This window comes from Rhinoderma darwinii, unplaced genomic scaffold (genome assembly GCF_050947455.1).
Source record: "Rhinoderma darwinii isolate aRhiDar2 unplaced genomic scaffold, aRhiDar2.hap1 Scaffold_1022, whole genome shotgun sequence".
In the NCBI taxonomy this organism is placed as follows: domain Eukaryota; kingdom Metazoa; phylum Chordata; class Amphibia; order Anura; family Rhinodermatidae; genus Rhinoderma; species Rhinoderma darwinii.
This window is the reverse complement of record NW_027461904.1, coordinates 21,239-45,950: the sequence shown is the minus strand read 5'-3', so window position 1 is coordinate 45,950 and position 24,712 is coordinate 21,239. Positions and strand designations below refer to the sequence as shown.

Sequence of the window (24,712 nt, the reverse complement as noted above, 5' to 3'; positions counted from 1 at the left end):
GGGGGAGCAGAACTGGACAGGGCAAGACGAGCACCAGTCCAAAGACGGCAGAGACACCGAGACTTCTACTGAGACACAGCGAATGCAGGACTGACAGCGCCAGGCATCTGCTGCAGGACTGACCGCGCCAGGCATCACCTGCAGGACTGACAGCGCCAGACATCGCCTGCAGGACTGACCGCGCCAGACATCGCCTGCAGGACTGACAGCGCCACGCATCGCCTGCAGGACTGACCGCGCCAGACATCGCCTGCAGGACTGACCGCGCCAGGCATCGCCTGCAGGACTGACCGCGCCAGGCATTGCCTGCAGGACTGACAGCGCCAGACATCACAGGTAACTTTGTAACAAATCCTCCACTGTGAAAAGTATTAGGTTAGGACGAGTTTTCTGCCTCTAGAAATAAACAAGAATAATTGTATTCACTGTCATCAAGCAGAGATCTTGAAAATGGTGAATAATTGAAACACAAAACCTATAAGCAAGTTCCATAGTTGATGAGGTTAAAAAAAAGACACAGTAGGTTGGATTTATGGACCTGTGTTGATCCAGAGGAAGAAAAGAAACCCTATGAGGCGGATGCCAATTGTCCCATATTAGGGGGAAAAAATACTCCCTGACTAATCCCCGGATCAACGTCCCATCTCCAGAATCTAGTACCCATAACCGGTTTTCAAGAAAGGTATCTAGGCTCTTCTTGAATCAACCATCAAAATATCCAGTGCCAGAGAGTTCCATAGTGTGACTGCTCTTACAGTAGAGGCTCCATAGTGTGACTGCTCTTACAGTAGAGGTTCCATAGTGTGACTGCTCTTACAGTAGAGGCTCCATAGTGTGACTGCTCTTACAGTAGAGGGTCCATAGTGTGACTGATCTTACAGTAGAGGCTCCATAGTGTGACTGCTCTTACAGTAGAGGCTCCATAGTGTGACTGCTCTTACAGTAGAGGCTCCATAGTGTGATTGCTCTTACAGTAGAGGCTCCATAGTGTGACTGCTCTTACAGTAGAGGCTCCATAGTGTGACTGCTCTTACAGTAGAGGCGCCACAGTGTGACTGCTCTTACAGTAGAGGTGCCATAGTGTGACTGCTCTTACAGTAGAGGTTCCATAGTGTGACTGATCTTACAGTAGAGGTTCCATAGTGTGACTGCTCTTACAGTACAGGTTCCATAGTGTGACTGCTCTTACAGTAGAGGTTCTATAGTGTGACTGCTCTTACAGTAGAGGTTCCATAGTGTGACTGCTCTTACAGTAGAGGTTCCATAGTGTGACTGATCTTACAGTAGAGGCTCCATAGTGTGACTGCTCTTACAGTAGAGGTTTCATAGTGTGACTGCTCTTACAGTAGATCCTCCATAGTGTGACTGCTCTTACAGTAGAGGTTCAATAGTGTGACTGATCTTACAGTAGAGGCTCCATAGTGTGACCGTTCTTACAGTAGAGGTTCCATAGTGTGACTGCTCTTACAGTAGAGGTTCAATAGTGTGACTGATCTTACAGTAGAGGCTCCATAGTGTGACCGTTCTTACAGTAGAGGTTCCATAGTGTGACTGCTCTTACAGTGGAGGGTCCATAGTGTGACCGTTCTTACAGTAGAGGTTCCATAGTGTGACTGCTCTTACAGTAGAGGTTCAATAGTGTGACTGATCTTACAGTAGAGGCTCCATAGTGTGACCGTTCTTACAGTAGAGGTTCCATAGTGTGACTGCTCTTACAGTGGAGGGTCCATAGTGTGACTGCTCTTACAGTAGAGGTTCCATAGTGTGACCGATCTTACAGTAGAGGCTCCATAGTGTGACTGCTCTTACAGTAGAGGTTCCATAGTGTGACTGCTCTTACAGTAGAGGTTCCATAGTGTGACTGCTCTTACAGTAGGGGCTCCATAGTGTGACCGATCTTACAGTAGAGGCTCCATAGTGTGACCGCTCTTACAGTAGAGGGTCCATAGTGTGACTGCTCTTACAGTAGAGGTTCAATAGTGTGACTGATCTTACAGTAGAGGCTCCATAGTGTGACTGATCTTACAGTAGAGGTTCCATAGTGTGACCGTTCTTACAGTAGAGGTTCCATAGTGTGACTGCTCTTACAGTGGAGGGTCCATAGTGTGACTGCTCTTACAGTAGAGGCTCCATAGTGTGACTGTTCTTACAGTAGAGGTTCCATAGTGTGACCGCTCTTACAGTAGAGGTTCCATAGTGTGACCGATCTTACAGTAGAGGCTCCATAGTGTGACCGTTCTTACAGTAGAGGTTCCATAGTGTGACTGCTCTTACAGTAGAGGTTCCATAGTGTGACTGCTCTTACAGTAGAGGTTCCATAGTGTGACCGTTCTTACAGTAGAGGCTCCATAGTGTGACCGCTCTTACAGTAGAGGTTCCATAGTGTGACTGCTCTTACAGTAGAGGTTCCATAGTGTGACTGCTCTTACAGTAGAGGTTCCATAGTGTGACTGCTCTTACAGTAGAGGTTCCATAGTGTGACTGCTCTTACAGTAGAGGCTCCATAGTGTGACTGCTCTTACAGTAGAGGTTCCATAGTGTGACTGATCTTACAGTAGAGGTTCAATAGTGTGACTGCTCTTACAGTAGAGGTTCCATAGTGTGACCGCTCTTACAGTAGAGGTTCCATAGTGTGACCGCTCTTACAGTAGAGGCTCCATAGTGTGACTGCTCTTACAGTAGAGGCTCCATAGTGTGACTGCTCTTACAGTAGAGGCTCCATAGTGTGACCGCTCTTACAGTAGAGGTTCCATAGTGTGACCGCTCTTACAGTAGAGGTTCCCTAGTGTGACCGATCTTACAGTAGAGGCTCCATAGTGTGACCGTTCTTACAGTAGAGGTTCCATAGTGTGACCGTTCTTACAGTAGAGGCTCCATAGTGTGACCGCTCTTACAGTAGAGGTTCCATAGTGTGACTGATCTTACAGTAGAGGTTCCATAGTGTGACTGCTCTTACAGTAGATCCTCCATAGTGTGACTGTTCTTACAGTAGAGGTTCCATGCTGTGACTGCTCTTACAGTAGAGGTTCCATAGTGTGACTGCTCTTACAGTAGAGGGTCCATAGTGTGACTGATCTTACAGTAGAGGTTCCATGGTGTGACTGCTCTTACAGTAGAGGCTCCATAGTGTGACTGCTCTTACAGTAGAGGCTGCATAGTGTGACTGCTCTTACAGTAGAGGTTCCATGGTGTGACTGCTCTTACAATAGAGGGTCCATAGTGTGACTGCTCTTACAGTAGAGGGTCCATAGTGTGACTGCTCTTACAGTAGAGGCTCCATAGTGTGACTGTTCTTATAGTAGTGGCTCCATAGTGTGACTGCTCTTACAGTAGAGGGTCCATAGTGTGACTGCTCTTACAGTAGAGGGTCCATAGTGTGACTGCTCTTACAGTAGAGGGTCCATAGTGTGACTGCTCTTACAGTAGAGGCTCCATAGTGTGACTGTTCTTACAGTAGAGGCTCCATAGTGTGACTGTTCTTATAGTAGTGGCTCCATAGTGTGACTGCTCTTACAGTAGAGGGTCCATAGTGTGACTGCTCTTACAGTAGAGGTTCCATAGTGTGACTGCTCTTACAGTAGAGGGTCCATAGTGTGACTGCTCTTACAGTAGAGGGTCCATAGTGTGACTGCTCTTACAGTAGAGGGTACATAGTGTGAATGCTCGCACGGTAGAGGCTCCATAGTGTGACTGCTCTTACAGTAGAGGTTCCATAGTGTGACTGCTCTTACAGTAGAGGTTCCATAGTGTGACTGCTCTTACAGTAGAGGTTCTATAGTGTGACTGCTCTTACAGTAGAGGTTCCATAGTGTGACTGCTCTTACAGTAGAGGTTCCATAGTGTGACTGATCTTACAGTAGAGGCTCCATAGTGTGACTGCTCTTACAGTAGAGGTTCCATAGTGTGACTGATCTTACAGTAGAGGCTCCATAGTGTGACTGTTCTTACAGGAGAGGTTCCATAGTGTGACCGTTCTTACAGTAGAGGCTCCATAGTGTGACCGCTCTTACAGTAGAGGTTCCATAGTGTGACCGCTCTTACAGTAGAGGTTCCATAGTGTGACCGCTCTTACAGTAGAGGTTCCATAGTGTGACCGCTCTTACAGTAGAGGTTCCATAGTGTGACTGCTCTTACAGTAGAGGCTCCATAGTGTGACTGCTCTTACAGTAGAGGCTCCCCTAGTGTGACTGCTCTTACAGTAGAGGTTCCATAGTGTGACTGCTCTTACAGTAGAGGCTCCATAGTATGACTGCTCTTACAGTAGAGGTTCCATAGTGTGACTGCTCTTACAGTAGAGGCTCCATAGTGTGACTGCTCTTACAGTAGAGGTTCCATAGTGTGACTGCTCTTACAGTAGAGGTTCCATAGTGTGACTGATCTTACAGTAGAGGCTCCATAGTGTGACTGCTCTTACAGTAGAGGTTCCATAGTGTGACTGATCTTACAGTAGAGGCTCCATAGTGTGACCGATCTTACAATAGAGGTTTCATAGTGTGACTACTCTTACAGTAGATCCTCCATAGTGTGACTCCTCTTACAGTAGAGGTTCCGTAGTGTGACTGCTCTTACAGTAGATCCTCCATAGTGTGACTGTTCTTACAGTAGAGGTTCCATAGTGTGACTGCTCTTATAGTAGTGGCTCCATAGTGTGACTGATCTTACAGTAGAGGTTCCATAGTGTGACTGCTCTTACAGTAGAGGCTCCATAGTGTGACTGCTCTTACAGTAGAGGTTCCATAGTGCGACGGCTCTTACCGTACAGGTTCCATAGTGTGACTGCTCTTACAGTAGAGGTTCCATAGTGTGACTGCTCTTACAGTAGAGGTTCCATAGTGTGACTGATCTTACAGTAGAGGCTCCATAGTGTGACTGCTCTTACAGTAGAGGTTCCATAGTGTGACTGCTCTTACAGTAGAGGTTCCATAGTGTGACTGCTCTTACAGTAGAGGCTCCATAGTGTGACTGTTCTTATAGTAGTGGCTCCATAGTGTGACTGCTCTTACAGTAGAGGGTCCATAGTGTGACTGCTCTTACAGTAGAGGGTCCATAGTGTGACTGCTCTTACAGTAGAGGCTCCATAGTGTGACTGTTCTTACAGTAGAGGCTCCATAGTGTGACTGTTCTTATAGTAGTGGCTCCATAGTGTGACTGCTCTTACAGTAGAGGCTCCATAGTGTGACTGTTCTTACAGGAGAGGTTCCATAGTGTGACCGTTCTTACAGTAGAGGCTCCATAGTGTGACCGCTCTTACAGTAGAGGTTCCATAGTGTGACCGCTCTTACAGTAGAGGTTCCATAGTGTGACCGCTCTTACAGTAGAGGTTCCATAGTGTGACCGCTCTTACAGTAGAGGTTCCATAGTGTGACTGCTCTTACAGTAGAGGCTCCATAGTGTGACTGCTCTTACAGTAGAGGCTCCCCTAGTGTGACTGCTCTTACAGTAGAGGTTCCATAGTGTGACTGCTCTTACAGTAGAGGCTCCATAGTATGACTGCTCTTACAGTAGAGGTTCCATAGTGTGACTGCTCTTACAGTAGAGGCTCCATAGTGTGACTGCTCTTACAGTAGAGGTTCCATAGTGTGACTGCTCTTACAGTAGAGGTTCCATAGTGTGACTGATCTTACAGTAGAGGCTCCATAGTGTGACTGCTCTTACAGTAGAGGTTCCATAGTGTGACTGATCTTACAGTAGAGGCTCCATAGTGTGACCGATCTTACAATAGAGGTTTCATAGTGTGACTACTCTTACAGTAGATCCTCCATAGTGTGACTCCTCTTACAGTAGAGGTTCCGTAGTGTGACTGCTCTTACAGTAGATCCTCCATAGTGTGACTGTTCTTACAGTAGAGGTTCCATAGTGTGACTGCTCTTATAGTAGTGGCTCCATAGTGTGACTGATCTTACAGTAGAGGTTCCATAGTGTGACTGATCTTACAGTAGAGGTTCCATAGTGTGACTGATCTTACAGTAGAGGCTCCATAGTGTGACTGCTCTTACAGTAGAGGTTCCATAGTGCGACGGCTCTTACCGTACAGGTTCCATAGTGTGACTGCTCTTACAGTAGAGGTTCCATAGTGTGACTGCTCTTACAGTAGAGGTTCTATAGTGTGACTGCTCTTACAGTAGAGGTTCCATAGTGTGACTGCTCTTACAGTAGAGGTTCCATAGTGTGACTGATCTTACAGTAGAGGCTCCATAGTGTGACTGCTCTTACAGTAGAGGTTTCATAGTGTGACTGCTCTTACAGTAGATCCTCCATAGTGTGACTGGTCTTACAGTAGAGGCTCCATAGTGTGACTGCTCTTACAGTGGAGGGTCCATAGTGTGACTGATCTTACAGTAGAGGTTCCATAGTGTGACCGCTCTTACAGTAGAGGCTCCATAGTGTGACTGTTCTTACAGTAGAGGTTCCATAGTGTGACTGCTCTTACAGTGGAGGGTCCATAGTGTGACTGATCTTACAGTAGAGGCTCCATAGTGTGACTGCTCTTACAGTAGAGGCTCCATAGTGTGACTGCTCTTACAGTAGAGGCTCCATAGTGTGACTGCTCTTACAGTAGAGGCTCCATAGTGTGACTGCTCTTACAGTAGAGGCTCCATAGTGTGACTGCTCTTACAGTAGAGGTTCCATAGTGTGACTGCTCTTACAGTAGAGGTTCCATAGTGTGACTGCTCTTACAGTAGAGGTTCCATAGTGTGACTGCTCTTACAGTAGAGGTTCCATAGTGTGACCGATCTTACAGTAGAGGTTCCATAGTGTGACCGTTCTTACAGTAGAGGCTCCATAGTGTGACCGCTCTTACAGTAGAGGTTCCGTAGTGTGACCGCTCTTACAGTAGAGGTTCCATAGTGTGACCGCTCTTACAGTAGAGGTTCCATAGTGTGACTGCTCTTACAGTAGAGGTTCCATAGTGTGACTGCTCTTACAGTAGAGGCTCCATAGTGTGACTGCTCTTACAGTAGAGGCTCCCCTAGTGTGACTGCTCTTACAGTAGAGGTTCCATAGTGTGACCGCTCTTACAGTAGAGGCTCCCCTAGTGTGACTGCTCTTACAGTAGAGGTTCCATAGTGTGACTGATCTTACAGTAGAGGTTCCATAGTGTGACCGCTCTTACAGTAGAGGTTTCATAGTGTGACTACTCTTACAGTAGATCCTCCATAGTGTGACTGCTCTTACAGTAGAGGCTCCATAGTGTGACTGCTCTTACAGTAGAGGCTCCACAGTGTGACTGATCTTACAGTAGAGGTTCCGTAGTGTGACTGCTCTTACAGTAGATCCTCCATAGTGTGACTGTTCTTACAGTAGAGGTTCCATAGTGTGACTGCTCTTATAGTAGTGGCTCCATAGTGTGACTGCTCTTACAGTAGAGGCTCCATAGTGTGACTGTTCTTATAGTAGTGGCTCCATAGTGTGACTGCTCTTACAGTAGAGGGTCCATAGTGTGACTGCTCTTACAGTAGAGGGTCCATAGTGTGACTGCTCTTACAGTAGAGGCTCCATAGTGTGACTGTTCTTACAGTAGAGGCTCCATAGTGTGACTGTTCTTATAGTAGTGGCTCCATAGTGTGACTGCTCTTACAGTAGAGGGTCCATAGTGTGACTGCTCTTACAGTAGAGGTTCCATAGTGTGACTGCTCTTACAGTAGAGGGTCCATAGTGTGACTGCTCTTACAGTAGAGGGTCCATAGTGTGACTGCTCTTACAGTAGAGGCTCCATAGTGTGACTGCTCGCACGGTAGAGGCTCCATAGTGTGACTGCTCTTACAGTAGAGGTTCCATAGTGTGACTGCTCTTACAGTAGAGGTTCCATAGTGTGACTGCTCTTACAGTAGAGGTTCTATAGTGTGACTGCTCTTACAGTAGAGGTTCCATAGTGTGACTGCTCTTACAGTAGAGGTTCCATAGTGTGACTGATCTTACAGTAGAGGCTCCATAGTGTGACTGCTCTTAGAGTGGAGGGTCCATAGTGTGACTGCTCTTACAGTAGAGGCTCCATAGTGTGACTGATCTTACAGTAGAGGTTCCATAGTGTGACCGCTCTTACAGTAGAGGCTCCATAGTGTGACTGATCTTACAGTAGAGGTTCCATAGTGTGACTGCTCTTACAGTGGAGGGTCCATAGTGTGACTGATCTTACAGTAGAGGCTCCATAGTGTGACTGCTCTTACAGTAGAGGTTCCATAGTGTGACTGCTCTTACAGTAGAGGTTCCATAGTGTGACTGCTCTTACAGTAGAGGTTCCATAGTGTGACTGCTCTTACAGTAGAGGTTCCATAGTGTGACTGCTCTTACAGTAGAGGTTCCATAGTGTGACTGATCTTACAGTAGAGGCTCCATAGTGTGACTGTTCTTACAGGAGAGGTTCCATAGTGTGACCGTTCTTACAGTAGAGGCTCCATAGTGTGACCGCTCTTACAGTAGAGGTTCCATAGTGTGACCGCTCTTACAGTAGAGGTTCCATAGTGTGACCGCTCTTACAGTAGAGGTTCCATAGTGTGACTGCTCTTACAGTAGACGTTCCATAGTGTGACTGCTCTTACAGTAGAGGCTCCATAGTGTGACTGCTCTTACAGTAGAGGCTCCCCTAGTGTGACTGCTCTTACAGTAGAGGTTCCATAGTCTTACCGTAGAGGCTCCCCTAGTGTGACTGCTCTTACAGTAGAGGCTCCATAGTGTGACTGCTCTTACAGTAGAGGCTCCATAGTATGACTGCTCTTACAGTAGAGGTTCCATAGTGTGACTGCTCTTACAGTAGAGGCTCCATAGTGTGACTGCTCTTACAGTAGAGGTTCCATAGTGTGACTGCTCTTACAGTAGAGGTTCCATAGTGTGACTGATCTTACAGTAGAGGCTCCATAGTGTGACTGCTCTTACAGTAGAGGTTCCATAGTGTGACTGATCTTACAGTAGAGGCTCCATAGTGTGACCGATCTTACAATAGAGGTTTCATAGTGTGACTACTCTTACAGTAGATCCTCCATAGTGTGACTCCTCTTACAGTAGAGGCTCCATAGTGTGACTGCTCTTACAGTAGAGGCTCCACAGTGTGACTGATCTTACAGTAGAGGTTCCGTAGTGTGACTGCTCTTACAGTAGATCCTCCATAGTGTGACTGTTCTTACAGTAGAGGTTCCATAGTGTGACTGCTCTTATAGTAGTGGCTCCATAGTGTGACTGATCTTACAGTAGAGGTTCCATAGTGTGACTGCTCTTACAGTAGAGGCTCCATAGTGTGACTGCTCTTACAGTAGAGGTTCCATAGTGCGACGGCTCTTACCGTACAGGTTCCATAGTGTGACTGCTCTTACAGTAGAGGTTCCATAGTGTGACTGCTCTTACAGTAGAGATTCTATAGTGTGACTGCTCTTACAGTAGAGGTTCCATAGTGTGACTGCTCTTACAGTAGAGGTTCCATAGTGTGACTGATCTTACAGTAGAGGCTCCATAGTGTGACTGCTCTTACAGTAGAGGTTTCATAGTGTGACTGCTCTTACAGTAGATCCTCCATAGTGTGACTGGTCTTACAGTAGAGGCTCCATAGTGTGACTGCTCTTACAGTGGAGGGTCCATAGTGTGACTGATCTTACAGTAGAGGTTCCATAGTGTGAACGCTCTTACAGTAGAGGCTCCATAGTGTGACTGTTCTTACAGTAGAGGTTCCATAGTGTGACTGCTCTTACAGTGGAGGGTCCATAGTGTGACTGATCTTACAGTAGAGGGTCCATAGTGTGACTGCTCTTACAGTAGAGGCTCCATAGTGTGACTGCTCTTACAGTAGAGGCTCCATAGTGTGACTGCTCTTACAGTAGAGGCTCCATAGTGTGACTGCTCTTACAGTAGAGGCTCCATAGTGTGACTGCTCTTACAGTAGAGGTTCCATAGTGTGACTGCTCTTACAGTAGAGGTTCCATAGTGTGACTGCTCTTACAGTAGAGGTTCCATAGTGTGACTGCTCTTACAGTAGAGGTTCCATAGTGTGACCGATCTTACAGTAGAGGTTCCATAGTGTGACCGTTCTTACAGTAGAGGCTCCATAGTGTGACCGCTCTTACAGTAGAGGTTCCGTAGTGTGACCGCTCTTACAGTAGAGGTTCCGTAGTGTGACTGCTCTTACAGTAGAGGTTCCATAGTGTGACTGCTCTTACAGTAGAGGTTCCATAGTGTGACTGCTCTTACAGTAGAGGTTCTATAGTGTGACTGCTCTTACAGTAGAGGTTCCATAGTGTGACTGCTCTTACAGTAGAGGTTCCATAGTGTGACTGATCTTACAGTAGAGGTTCCATAGTGTGACTGATCTTACAGTAGAGGTTCCATAGTGTGACCGCTCTTACAGTAGAGGCTCCATAGTGTGACTGTTCTTACAGTAGAGGTTCCATAGTGTGACTGCTCTTACAGTGGAGGCTCCATAGTGTGACTGCTCTTACAGTAGAGGCTCCATAGTGTGACTGCTCTTACAGTAGAGGCTCCATAGTGTGACTGCTCTTACAGTAGAGGCTCCATAGTGTGACTGCTCTTACAGTAGAGGCTCCACAGTGTGACTGATCTTACAGTAGAGGTTCCGTAGTGTGACTGCTCTTACAGTAGATCCTCCATAGTGTGACTGCTCTTACAGTAGAGGCTCCATAGTGTGACTGCTCTTACAGTAGAGGCTCCATAGTGTGACTGCTCTTACAGTAGAGGCTCCATAGTGTGACTGCTCTTACAGTAGAGGCTCCATAGTGTGACTGCTCTTACAGTAGAGGGTCCATAGTGTGACTTCTCTTACAGTAGAGGCTCCATAGTGTGACTGCTCTTACAGTAGAGGCTCCACAGTGTGACTGATCTTACAGTAGAGGTTCCGTAGTGTGACTGCTCTTACAGTAGATCCTCCATAGTGTGACTGTTCTTACAGTAGAGGTTCCATAGTGTGACTGCTCTTATAGTAGTGGCTCCATAGTGTGACTGATCTTACAGTAGAGGTTCCATAGTGTGACTGCTCTTACAGTAGAGGCTCCATAGTGTGACTGCTCTTACAGTAGAGGTTCCATAGTGCGACGGCTCTTACCGTAGAGGTTCCATAGTGCGACTGCTCTTACAGTAGAGGTTCCATAGTGTGACTGCTCTTACAGTAGAGGTTCTATAGTGTGACTGCTCTTACAGTAGAGGTTCCATAGTGTGACTGCTCTTACAGTAGAGGTTCCATAGTGTGACTGATCTTACAGTAGAGGTTCCATAGTGTGACTGATCTTACAGTAGAGGTTCCATAGTGTGACCGCTCTTACAGTAGAGGCTCCATAGTGTGACTGTTCTTACAGTAGAGGTTCCATAGTGTGACTGCTCTTACAGTGGAGGCTCCATAGTGTGACTGCTCTTACAGTAGAGGCTCCATAGTGTGACTGCTCTTACAGTAGAGGCTCCATAGTGTGACTGCTCTTACAGTAGAGGCTCCATAGTGTGACTGCTCTTACAGTAGAGGTTCCATAGTGTGACTGCTCTTACAGTAGAGGTTCCATAGTGTGACTGCTCTTACAGTAGAGGTTCCATAGTGTGACTGCTCTTACAGTAGAGGTTCCATAGTGTGACTGCTCTTACAGTAGAGGTTCCATAGTGTGACTGATCTTACAGTAGAGGCTCCATAGTGTGACTGTTCTTACAGTAGAGGTTCCATAGTGTGACCGTTCTTACAGTAGAGGCTCCATAGTGTGACCGCTCTTACAGTAGAGGTTCCATAGTGTGACCGCTCTTACAGTAGAGGTTCCATAGTGTGACTGCTCTTACAATAGAGGTTCCATAGTGTGACTGCTCTTACAGTAGAGGCTCCATAGTGTGACTGCTCTTACAGTAGAGGTTCCATAGTGTGACCGCTCTTACAGTAGAGGCTCCCCTAGTGTGACTGCTCTTACAGTAGAGGCTCCATAGTGTGACTGCTCTTACAGTAGAGGTTCCATAGTGTGACTGCTCTTACAGTAGAGGCTCCATAGTGTGACTGCTCTTACAGTAGAGGCTCCATAGTGTGACTGCTCTTACAGTAGAGGTTCCATAGTGTGACTGATCTTACAGTAGAGGCTCCATAGTGTGACTGCTCTTACAGTAGAGGTTCCATAGTGTGACTGATCTTACAGTAGAGGCTCCATAGTGTGACCGATCTTACAATAGAGGTTTCATAGTGTGACTACTCTTACAGTAGATCCTCCATAGTGTGACTGCTCTTACAGTAGAGGCTCCATAGTGTGACTGCTCTTACAGTAGAGGCTCCATAGTGTGACTGATCTTACAGTAGAGGTTCCGTAGTGTGACTGCTCTTACAGTAGATCCTCCATAGTGTGACTGTTCTTACAGTAGAGGTTCCATAGTGTGACTGCTCTTACAGTAGAGGCTCCATAGTGTGACTGCTCTTACAGTAGAGGCTCCCCTAGTGTGACTTCTCTTACAGTAGAGGTTCCATAGTGTGACCGCTCTTACAGTAGAGGCTCCCCTAGTGTGACTGCTCTTACACTAGAGGCTCCATAGTGTGACTGCTCTTACAGTAGAGGCTCCATAGTGTGACTGCTCTTACAGTAGAGGCTCCATAGTGTGACTGCTCTTACAGTAGAGGCTCCATAGTAGGACTTCTCTTACAGTAGAGGTTCCATAGTGTGACTGCTCTTACAGTAGAGGCTCCATAGTGTGACTGCTCTTACAGTAGAGGCTCCATAGTGTGACTGCTCTTACAGTAGAGGTTCCATAGTGTGACTGATCTTACAGTAGAGGCTCCATAGTGTGACTGCTCTTACAGTAGAGGTTCCATAGTGTGACTGATCTTACAGTAGAGGCTCCATAGTGTGACCGATCTTACAATAGAGGTTTCATAGTGTGACTACTCTTACAGTAGATCCTCCATAGTGTGACTGCTCTTACAGTAGAGGTTCCATAGTGTGACTTCTCTTACAGTAGAGGCTCCATAGTGTGACTGCTCTTACAGTAGAGGCTCCATAGTGTGACTGATCTTACAGTAGAGGTTCCGTAGTGTGACTGCTCTTACAGTAGATCCTCCATAGTGTGACTGTTCTTACAGTAGAGGTTCCATAGTGTGACTGCTCTTATAGTAGTGGCTCCATAGTGTGACTGCTCTTACAGTAGAGGGTCCATAGTGTGACTGCTCTTACAGTAGAGGCTCCATAGTGTGACTGCTCTTACAGTAGAGGCTCCATAGTGTGACTGCTCTTACAGTAGAGGCTCCATAGTGTGACTGCTCTTACAGTAGAGGTTCCATAGTGTGACTGCTCTTACAGTAGAGGCTCCATAGTGTGACTGCTCTTACCGTAGAGGTTCCATAGTGTGACTGCTCTTACCGTAGAGGTTCCATAGTGTGACTGCTCTTACAGTAGAGGTTCCATAGTGTGACTGCTCTTACAGTAGAGGTTCCATAGTGTGACTGCTCATACAGTAGAGGTTCCATAGTGTGACTGCTCTTACAGTAGAGGTTCCATAGTGTGACTGATCTTACAGTAGAGGCTCCATAGTGTGACTGCTCTTACAGTAGAGGTTTCATAGTGTGACTGCTCTTACAGTAGATCCTCCATAGTGTGACTGCTCTTACAGTGGAGGGTCCATAGTGTGACTGATCTTACAGTAGAGGTTCCATAGTGTGACTGTTCTTACAGTAGAGGTTCCATAGTGTGACTGCTCTTACAGTGGAGGGTCCATAGTGTGACTGATCTTACAGTAGAGGCTCCATAGTGTGACTGCTCTTACAGTAGAGGCTCCATAGTGTGACTGCTCTTACAGTAGAGGCTCCATAGTGTGACTGCTCTTACAGTAGAGGCTCCATAGTGTGACTGCTCTTACAGTAGAGGTTCCATAGTGTGACTGCTCTTACAGTAGAGGTTCCATAGTGTGACTGCTCTTACAGTAGAGGTTCCATAGTGTGACTGCTCTTACAGTAGAGGTTCCATAGTGTGACTGCTCTTACAGTAGAGGTTCCATAGTGTGACTGATCTTACAGTAGAGGTTCCATAGTGTGACTGCTCTTACAGTAGAGGTTCCATAGTGTGACTGCTCTTACAGTAGAGGTTCCATAGTGTGACCGTTCTTACAGTAGAGGCTCCATAGTGTGACCGCTCTTACAGTAGAGGTTCCATAGTGTGACCGCTCTTACAGTAGAGGTTCCATAGTGTGACCGCTCTTACAGTAGAGGTTCCATAGTGTGACTGCTCTTACAGTAGAGGTTCCATAGTGTGACTGCTCTTACAGTAGAGGCTCCATAGTGTGACTGTTCTTACAGTAGAGGTTCCATAGTGTGACTGCTCTTACAGTAGAGGTTCCATAGTGTGACTGATCTTACAGTAGAGGTTCCATAGTGTGACCGTTCTTACAGTAGAGGCTCCATAGTGTGACCGCTCTTACAGTAGAGGTTCCATAGTGTGACCGCTCTTACAGTAGAGGTTCCATAGTGTGACCGCTCTTACAGTAGAGGCTCCATAGTGTGACTGCTCTTACAGTAGAGGCTCCATAGTATGACTGCTCTTACAGTAGAGGTTCCATAGTGTGACTGCTCTTACAGTAGAGGCTCCATAGTGTGACTGCTCTTACAGTAGAGGCTCCATAGTGTGACTGCTCTTACAGTAGAGGTTCCATAGTGTGACTGCTCTTACAGTAGAGGTTCCATAGTGTGACTGATCTTACAGTAGAGGCTCCATAGTGTGACCGATCTTACAATAGAGGTTTCATAGTGTGACTACTCTTACAGTAGATCCTCCATAGTGTGACTGCTCTTACAGTAGAGGTTCCATAGTGTGACTGATCTTACAGTAGAGGCTCTATAGTGTGACTGCTCTTACAGTAGAGGCTCCACAGTGTGACTGATCTTACAGTAGAGGTTCCGTAGTGTGACTGCTCTTACAGTAGATCCTCCATAGTGTGACTGTTCTTACAGTAGAGGTTCCATAGTGTGACTGCTCTTACAGTAGTGGCTCCATAGTGTGACTGCTCTTACAGTAGAGGGTCCATAGTGTGACTGCTCTTACAGTAGAGGCTCCATAGTGTGACTGCTCTTACAGTAGAGGCTCCATAGTGTGACTGCTCTTACAGTAGAGGCTCCATAGTGTGACTGCTCTTACAGTAGAGGCTCCATAGTGTGACTGCTCTTACAGTAGAGGTTCCATAATGTGACTGCTCTTACAGTAAAGGCTCCATAGTGTGACTGCTCTTACAGTAGAGGTTCCATAGTGTGACCGCTCTTACAGTAGAGGTTCCATAGTGTGACCGCTCTTACAGTAGAGGTTCCATAGTGTGACTGCTCTTACAGTAGAGGTTCCATAGTGTGACTGATCTTACAGTAGAGGCTCCATAGTGTGACTGTTCTTACAGTAGAGGTTCCATAGTGTGACTGTTCTTACAGTAGAGGTTCCATAGTGTGACTGCTCTTACAGTAGAGGTTCCATAGTGTGACTGATCTTACAGTAGAGGTTCCATAGTGTGACCGTTCTTACAGTAGAGGCTCCATAGTGTGACCGCTCTTACAGTAGAGGTTCCATAGTGTGACCGCTCTTACAGTAGAGGTTCCATAGTGTGACCGCTCTTACAGTAGAGGCTCCATTGTGTGACCGCTCTTACAGTAGAGGCTCCATAGTATGACTGCTCTTACAGTAGAGGTTCCATAGTGTGACTGCTCTTACAGTAGAGGCTCCATAGTGTGACTGCTCTTACAGTAGAGGCTCCATAGTGTGACTGCTCTTACAGTAGAGGTTCCATAGTGTGACTGATCTTACAGTAGAGGCTCCATAGTGTGACTGCTCTTACAGTAGAGGTTCCATAGTGTGACTGATCTTACAGTAGAGGCTCCATAGTGTGACCGATCTTACAATAGAGGTTTCATAGTGTGACTACTCTTACAGTAGATCCTCCATAGTGTGACTGCTCTTACAGTAGAGGTTCCATAGTGTGACTGCTCTTACAGTAGAGGCTCCATAGTGTGACTGATCTTACAGTAGAGGTTCCGTAGTGTGACTGCTCTTACAGTAGATCCTCCATAGTGTGACTGCTCTTACAGTAGAGGGTCCATAGTGTGACTGCTCTTACAGTAGAGGCTCCATAGTGTGACTGCTCTTACAGTAGAGGCTCCATAGTGTGACTGCTCTTACAGTAGAGGCTCCATAGTGTGACTGCTCTTACAGTAGAGGTTCCATAATGTGACTGCTCTTACAGTAGAGGCTCCATAGTGTGACTGCTCTTACAGTAGAGGCTCCATAGTGTGACTGCTCTTACAGTAGAGGGTCCATAGTGTGACTGCTCTTACCGTAGAGGTTCCATAGTGTGACTGCTCTTACAGTAGAGGTTCCATAGTGTGACTGCTCTTACAGTAGAGGTTCCATAGTGTGACTGCTCTTACAGTAGAGGTTCCATAGTGTGACTGCTCTTACAGTAGAGGTTCCATAGTGTGACTGCTCTTACAGTAGAGGTTCCATAGTGTGACTGCTCTTACAGTAGAGGTTTCATAGTGTGACTGCTCTTACAGTAGATCCTCCATAGTGTGACTGCTCTTACAGCAGAGGTTCCATAGTGTGACTGATCTTACAGTAGAGGTTCCATAGTGTGACTGATCTTACAGTAGATCCTCCATAGTGTGACTGCTCTTACAGTAGAGGCTCCATAGTGTGATTGCTCTTACAGTAAAGGTTCCATAGTGTGACTGCTCTTACAGTAGAGGTTCCATAGTGTGACTGATCTTACAGTAGAGGTTCCATAGTGTGACTGATCTTACAGTAGATCCTCCATAGTGTGACTGCTCTTACAGTAGAGGCTCCATAGTGTGACTGCTCTTACAGTAGAGGCTCCATAGTGTGATTGCTCTTACAGTAGAGGTTCCATAGTGTGACTGCTCTTACAGTAGAGGTTCCATAGTGTGACTGCTCTTACAGTAGAGGGTCCATAGTGTGACTGCTCTTACAGTAGAGGGTCCATAGTGTGACTGCTCTTACAGTAGAGGGTCCATAGTGTGACTGCTCTTACAGTAGAGGCTCCATAGTGTGACTGCTCTTACAGTAGAGGGTCCATAGTGTGACTGCTCTTACAGTAGAGGTTCCATAGTGTGACTGATCTTACAGTAGAGGCTCCATAGTGTGACTGATCTTACAGTAGATCCTCCATAGTGTGACTGCTCTTACAGTAGAGGTTCCATAGTGTGACTGCTCTTACAGTAGAGGTTCCATAGTGTGACTGATCTTACAGTAGAGGTTCCATAGTGTGACTGCTCTTACAGTAGAGGGTCCATAGTGTGACTTCTCTTACAGTAGAGGCTCCATAGTGTGACTGCTCTTACAGTAGAGGCTCCACAGTGTGACTGATCTTACAGTAGAGGTTCCGTAGTGTGACTGCTCTTACAGTAGATCCTCCATAGTGTGACTGTTCTTACAGTAGAGGTTCCATAGTGTGACTGCTCTTATAGTAGTGGCTCCATAGTGTGACTGATCTTACAGTAGAGGTTCCATAGTGTGACTGCTCTTACAGTAGAGGCTCCATAGTGTGACTGCTCTTACAGTAGAGGTTCCATAGTGCGACGGCTCTTACCGTAGAGGTTCCATAGTGTGACTGCTCTTACAGTAGAGGTTCCATAGTGTGACTGCTCTTACAGTAGAGGTTCCATAGTGTGACTGCTCTTACAGTAGAGGTTCCATAGTGTGACTGATCTTACAGTAGAGGCTCCATAGTGTGACTGCTCTTACAGTAGAGGTTTCATAGTGTGACTGCTCTTACAGTAGATCCTCCATAGTGTGACTGCTCTTACAGTGGAGGGTCCATAGTGTGACTGATCTTACAGTAGAGGTTCCATAGTGTGACCGTTCTTACAGTAGAGGTTCCATAGTGTGACCGCTCTTACAGTGGAGGGTCCATAGTGTGACTGATCTTACAGTAGAGGCTCCATAGTGTGACTGCTCTTACAGTAGAGGCTCCATAGTGTGACTGCTCTTACAGTAGAGGCTCCATAGTGTGACTGCTCTTACAGTAGAGGTTCCATAGTGTGACTGCTCTTACAGTAGAGGTTCCATAGTGTGACTGCTCTTACAGTAGAGGTTCCATAGTGTGACTGCTCTTACAGTAGAGGTTCCATAGTGTGACTGCTCTTACAGTAGAGGCTCCATAGTGTGACTGCTCTTACAGTAGAGGTTCCATAGTGTGACTGCTCTTACAGTAGAGGTTCCATAGTGTGACTGCTCTTACAGTAGAGGTTCCATAGTGTGACTGCTCTTACAGTAGAGGCTCCATAGTGTGACTGCTCTTACAGTAGAGGCTCCATAGTGTGACTGCTCTTACAGTAGAGGTTCCATAGTGTGACTGATCTTACAGTAGAGGCTCCATAGTGTGACTGCTCTTACAGTAGAGGTTCCATAGTGTGACTGATCTTACAGTAGAGGCTCCATAGTGTGACCGATCTTACAATAGAGGTTTCATAGTGTGACTACTCTTACAGTAGAGGCTCCATAGTGTGACTGCTCTTACAGTAGAGGCTCCATAGTATGACTGCTCTTACAGTAGAGGTTCCATAGTGTGACTGCTCTTACAGTAGAGGCTCCATAGTGTGACTGCTCTTACAGTAGAGGCTCCATAGTGTGACTGCTCTTACAGTAGAGGTTCCATAGTGTGACTGCTCTTACAGTAGAGGCTCCATAGTGTGACTGTTCTTACAGTAGAGGCTCCACAGTGTGACTGATCTTACAGTAGAGGTTCCGTAGTGTGACTGCTCTTACAGTAGATCCTCCATAGTGTGACTGTTCTTACAGTAGAGGTTCCATAGTGTGACTGCTCTTATAGTAGTGGCTCCATAGTGTGACTGCTCTTACAGTAGAGGGTCCATAGTGTGACTGCTCTTACAGTAGAGGCTCCATAGTGTGACTGCTCTTACAGTAGAGGCTCCATAGTGTGACTGCTCTTACAGTAGAGGCTCCATAGTGTGACTGCTCTTACAGTAGAGGTTCCATAATGTGACTGCTCTTACAGTAGAGGCTCCATAGTGTGACTGCTCTTACAGTAGAGGCTCCATAGTGTGACTGCTCTTACAGTAGAGGGTCCATAGTGTGACTGCTCTTACAGTAGAGGCTCCATAGTGTGACTGATCTTACAGTAGAGTGTCCATAGTGTGACTGCTCTTACAGTAGAGGCTCCATAGTGTGATTACTCTTACAGTAGAGGTTCCATAGTGTGACTGCTCTTACAGTAGAGGTTCCATAGTGTTACTGCTCTTACAGTAGAGGTTCCATAGTGTGACTGCTCTTACAGTAGAGGTTTCATAGTGTGACTGCTCTTACAGTAGATCCTCCATAGTGTGACTGCTCTTACAGCAGAGGTTCCATAGTGTGACTGATCTTACAGTAGAGGTTCCATAGTGTGACTGATCTTACAGTAGATCCTCCATAGTGTGACTGCTCTTACAGTAGAGGTTCCATAGTGTGACTGCTCTTACAGTAGAGGTTCCATAGTGTGACTGATCTTACAGTAGAGGTTCCATAGTGTGACTGCTCTTACAGTAGGGGGGTCCATAGTGTGACTGCTCTTACAGTAGAGGGTCCATAGTGTGACTGCTCTTACAGTAGAGGTTCCATAGTGTGACTGATCTTACAGTAGAGGCTCCATAGTGTGACTGCTCTTACAGTAGGGGGGTCCATAGTGTGACTGCTCTTACAGTAGAGGGTCCATAGTGTGACTGCTCTTACAGTAGAGGTTCCATAGTGTGACTGATCTTACAGTAGAGGGCTCCATAGTGTGACTGCTCTTACAGTAGATCCTCCATAGTGTGACTGCTCTTACAGTAGAGGCTCCATAGTGTGACTGCTCTTACAGTAGAGGTTCCATAGTGTGACTGCTCTTACAGTAGAGGTTCCATAGTGTGACTGCTCTTATAGTAGTGGCTCCATAGTGTGACTGCTCTTACAGTAGAGGGTCCATAGTGTGACTGCTCTTACAGTAGAGGCTCCATAGTGTGACTGCTCTTACAGTAGAGGTTCCATAGTGTGACTGCTCTTACAGTAGAGGTTCCATAGTGTGACTGCTCTTACAGTAGAGGTTCCATAGTGTGACTGCTCTTACAGTAGAGGTTCCATAGTGTGACTGCTCTTACAGTAGAGGCTCCATAGTGTGACTGCTCTTACAGTAGAGGTTCCATAGTGTGACTGCTCTTACAGTAGAGGTTCCATAGTGTGACTGCTCTTACAGTAGAGGTTCCATAGTGTGACTGCTCTTACAGTAGAGGCTCCATAGTGTGACTGCTCTTACAGTAGAGGCTCCATAGTGTGACTGCTCTTACAGTAGAGGTTCCATAGTGTGACTGATCTTACAGTAGAGGCTCCATAGTGTGACTGCTCTTACAGTAGAGGTTCCATAGTGTGACTGATCTTACAGTAGAGGCTCCATAGTGTGACCGATCTTACAATAGAGGTTTCATAGTGTGACTACTCTTACAGTAGAGGCTCCATAGTGTGACTGCTCTTACAGTAGAGGCTCCATAGTATGACTGCTCTTACAGTAGAGGTTCCATAGTGTGACTGCTCTTACAGTAGAGGCTCCATAGTGTGACTGCTCTTACAGTAGAGGCTCCATAGTGTGACTGCTCTTACAGTAGAGGTTCCATAGTGTGACTGCTCTTACAGTAGAGGCTCCATAGTGTGACTGTTCTTACAGTAGAGGCTCCACAGTGTGACTGATCTTACAGTAGAGGTTCCGTAGTGTGACTGCTCTTACAGTAGATCCTCCATAGTGTGACTGTTCTTACAGTAGAGGTTCCATAGTGTGACTGCTCTTATAGTAGTGGCTCCATAGTGTGACTGCTCTTACAGTAGAGGGTCCATAGTGTGACTGCTCTTACAGTAGAGGCTCCATAGTGTGACTGCTCTTACAGTAGAGGCTCCATAGTGTGACTGCTCTTACAGTAGAGGCTCCATAGTGTGACTGCTCTTACAGTAGAGGTTCCATAATGTGACTGCTCTTACAGTAGAGGCTCCATAGTGTGACTGCTCTTACAGTAGAGGCTCCATAGTGTGACTGCTCTTACAGTAGAGGGTCCATAGTGTGACTGCTCTTACAGTAGAGGCTCCATAGTGTGACTGATCTTACAGTAGAGTGTCCATAGTGTGACTGCTCTTACAGTAGAGGCTCCATAGTGTGATTACTCTTACAGTAGAGGTTCCATAGTGTGACTGCTCTTACAGTAGAGGTTCCATAGTGTTACTGCTCTTACAGTAGAGGTTCCATAGTGTGACTGCTCTTACAGTAGAGGTTTCATAGTGTGACTGCTCTTACAGTAGATCCTCCATAGTGTGACTGCTCTTACAGCAGAGGTTCCATAGTGTGACTGATCTTACAGTAGAGGTTCCATAGTGTGACTGATCTTACAGTAGATCCTCCATAGTGTGACTGCTCTTACAGTAGAGGTTCCATAGTGTGACTGCTCTTACAGTAGAGGTTCCATAGTGTGACTGATCTTACAGTAGAGGTTCCATAGTGTGACTGCTCTTACAGTAGGGGGGTCCATAGTGTGACTGCTCTTACAGTAGAGGGTCCATAGTGTGACTGCTCTTACAGTAGAGGTTCCATAGTGTGACTGATCTTACAGTAGAGGCTCCATAGTGTGACTGCTCTTACAGTAGGGGGGTCCATAGTGTGACTGCTCTTACAGTAGAGGGTCCATAGTGTGACTGCTCTTACAGTAGAGGTTCCATAGTGTGACTGATCTTACAGTAGAGGGCTCCATAGTGTGACTGCTCTTACAGTAGATCCTCCATAGTGTGACTGCTCTTACAGTAGAGGCTCCATAGTGTGACTGCTCTTACAGTAGAGGTTCCATAGTGTGACTGCTCTTACAGTAGAGGTTCCATAGTGTGACTGATCTTACAGTAGAGGTTCCATAGTGTGACTGCTCTTACAGTAGATCCTCCATAGTGTGACTGTTCTTACAGTAGAGGTTCCATAGTGTGACTGCTCTTATAGTAGTGGCTCCATAGTGTGACTGATCTTACAGTAGAGGTTCCATAGTGTGACTGCTCTTACAGTAGAGGCTCCATAGTGTGACTGCTCTTACAGTAGAGGTTCCATAGTGCGACGGCTCTTACCGTAGAGGTTCCATAGTGCGACTGCTCTTACAGTAGAGGTTCCATAGTGTGACTGCTCTTACAGTAGAGGTTCCATAGTGTGACTGCTCTTACAGTAGAGGTTCCATAGTGTGACTGATCTTACAGTAGAGGCTCCATAGTGTGACTGCTCTTACAGTAGAGGTTTCATAGTGTGACTGCTCTTACAGTAGATCCTCCATAGTGTGACTGCTCTTACAGTGGAGGGTCCATAGTGTGACCGTTCTTACAGTAGAGGTTCCATAGTGTGACCGCTCTTACAGTGGAGGGTCCATAGTGTGACTGATCTTACAGTAGAGGCTCCATAGTGTGACTGCTCTTACAGTAGAGGCTCCATAGTGTGACTGCTCTTACAGTAGAGGCTCCATAGTGTGACTGCTCTTACAGTAGAGGTTCCATAGTGTGACTGCTCTTACAGTAGAGGTTCCATAGTGTGACTGCTCTTACAGTAGAGGCTCCATAGTGTGACTGCTCTTACAGTAGAGGTTCCATAGTGTGACTGCTCTTACAGTAGAGGTTCCATAGTGTGACTGCTCTTACAGTAGAGGTTCCATAGTGTGACTGCTCTTACAGTAGAGGTTCCATAGTGTGACTGCTCTTACAGTAGAGGCTCCATAGTGTGACTGCTCTTACAGTAGAGGCTCCATAGTGTGACTGCTCTTACAGTAGAGGTTCCATAGTGTGACTGATCTTACAGTAGAGGCTCCATAGTGTGACTGCTCTTACAGTAGAGGTTCCATAGTGTGACCGATCTTACAGTAGAGGCTCCATAGTGTGACCACTCTTACAGTAGAGGTTCCCTAGTGTGACCGATCTTACAATAGAGGTTTCATAGTGTGACTACTCTTACAGTAGAGGCTCCATAGTGTGACTGCTCTTACAGTAGAGGCTCCATAGTATGACTGCTCTTACAGTAGAGGTTCCATAGTGTGACTGCTCTTACAGTAGAGGCTCCATAGTGTGACTGCTCTTACAGTAGAGGCTCCATAGTGTGACTGCTCTTACAGTAGAGGTTCCATAGTGTGACTGCTCTTACAGTAGAGGCTCCATAGTGTGACTGTTCTTACAGTAGAGGCTCCACAGTGTGACTGATCTTACAGTAGAGGTTCCGTAGTGTGACTGCTCTTACAGTAGATCCTCCATAGTGTGACTGTTCTTACAGTAGAGGTTCCATAGTGTGACTGCTCTTATAGTAGTGGCTCCATAGTGTGACTGCTCTTACAGTAGAGGGTCCATAGTGTGACTGCTCTTACAGTAGAGGCTCCATAGTGTGACTGCTCTTACAGTAGAGGCTCCATAGTGTGACTGCTCTTACAGTAGAGGCTCCATAGTGTGACTGCTCTTACAGTAGAGGTTCCATAATGTGACTGCTCTTACAGTAGAGGCTCCATAGTGTGACTGCTCTTACAGTAGAGGCTCCATAGTGTGACTGCTCTTACAGTAGAGGCTCCATAGTGTGACTGCTCTTACAGTAGAGGGTCCATAGTGTGACTGCTCTTACAGTAGAGGCTCCATAGTGTGACTGATCTTACAGTAGAGTGTCCATAGTGTGACTGCTCTTACAGTAGAGGCTCCATAGTGTGATTACTCTTACAGTAGAGGTTCCATAGTGTGACTGCTCTTACAGTAGAGGTTCCATAGTGTTACTGCTCTTACAGTAGAGGTTCCATAGTGTGACTGCTCTTACAGTAGAGGTTTCATAGTGTGACTGCTCTTACAGTAGATCCTCCATAGTGTGACTGCTCTTACAGCAGAGGTTCCATAGTGTGACTGATCTTACAGTAGAGGTTCCATAGTGTGACTGATCTTACAGTAGATCCTCCATAGTGTGACTGCTCTTACAGTAGAGGTTCCATAGTGTGACTGCTCTTACAGTAGAGGTTCCATAGTGTGACTGCTCTTACCGTAGAGGTTCCATAGTGTGACTGATCTTACAGTAGAGGTTCCATAGTGTGACTGCTCTTACAGTAGGGGGGTCCATAGTGTGACTGCTCTTACAGTAGAGGGTCCATAGTGTGACTGCTCTTACAGTAGAGGGTCCATAGTGTGACTGCTCTTACAGTAGAGGCTCCATAGTGTGACTGCTCTTACAGTAGAGGGTCCATAGTGTGACTGCTCTTACAGTAGAGGTTCCATAGTGTGACTGATCTTACAGTAGAGGCTCCATAGTGTGACTGATCTTACAGTAGATCCTCCATAGTGTGACTGCTCTTACAGCAGAGGCTCCATAGTGTGACTGCTCTTACAGTAGAGGTTCCATAGTGTGACTGATCTTACAGTAGAGGTTCCATAGTGTGACTGCTCTTACAGTAGAGGGTCCATAGTGTGACTGATCTTACAGTAGAGGCTCCATAGTGTGACTGATCTTACAGTAGATCCTCCATAGTGTGACTGCTCTTACAGCAGAGGTTCCATAGTGTGACTGCTCTTACAGTAGAGGTTCCATAGTGTGACTGATCTTACAGTAGAGGTTCCATAGTGTGACTGCTCTTACAGTAGAGGGTCCATAGTGTGACTGCTCTTACAGTAGAGGGTCCATAGTGTGACTGCTCTTACAGTAGAGGCTCCATAGTGTGACTGCTCTTACAGTAGAGGTTCCATAGTGTGACTGATCTTACAGTAGAGGCTCCATAGTG

The 24,712-nt window shown here is 46.3% G+C and overlaps 1 protein-coding gene across 2 annotated transcripts in view; it reads left to right on the top strand.

Moving 5' to 3' along the window:
- The window catches only part of LOC142698340 (hyaluronidase-2-like), a 47,883-nt gene that overhangs the window by 2,258 nt on the left and 20,913 nt on the right, over positions 1-24,712 (top strand). The window contains exon 1 of one of the 2 annotated variants that reach the window (XM_075847903.1): positions 106-336. The exons of the other annotated variant lie outside the window; for it this stretch is intronic. The gene's annotated coding sequence lies outside the window, so the exon portion shown is untranslated. Of the gene's footprint in view, positions 1-105; positions 337-24,712 lie in introns of those variants that run through there. 2 annotated transcript variants of the gene reach the window in all.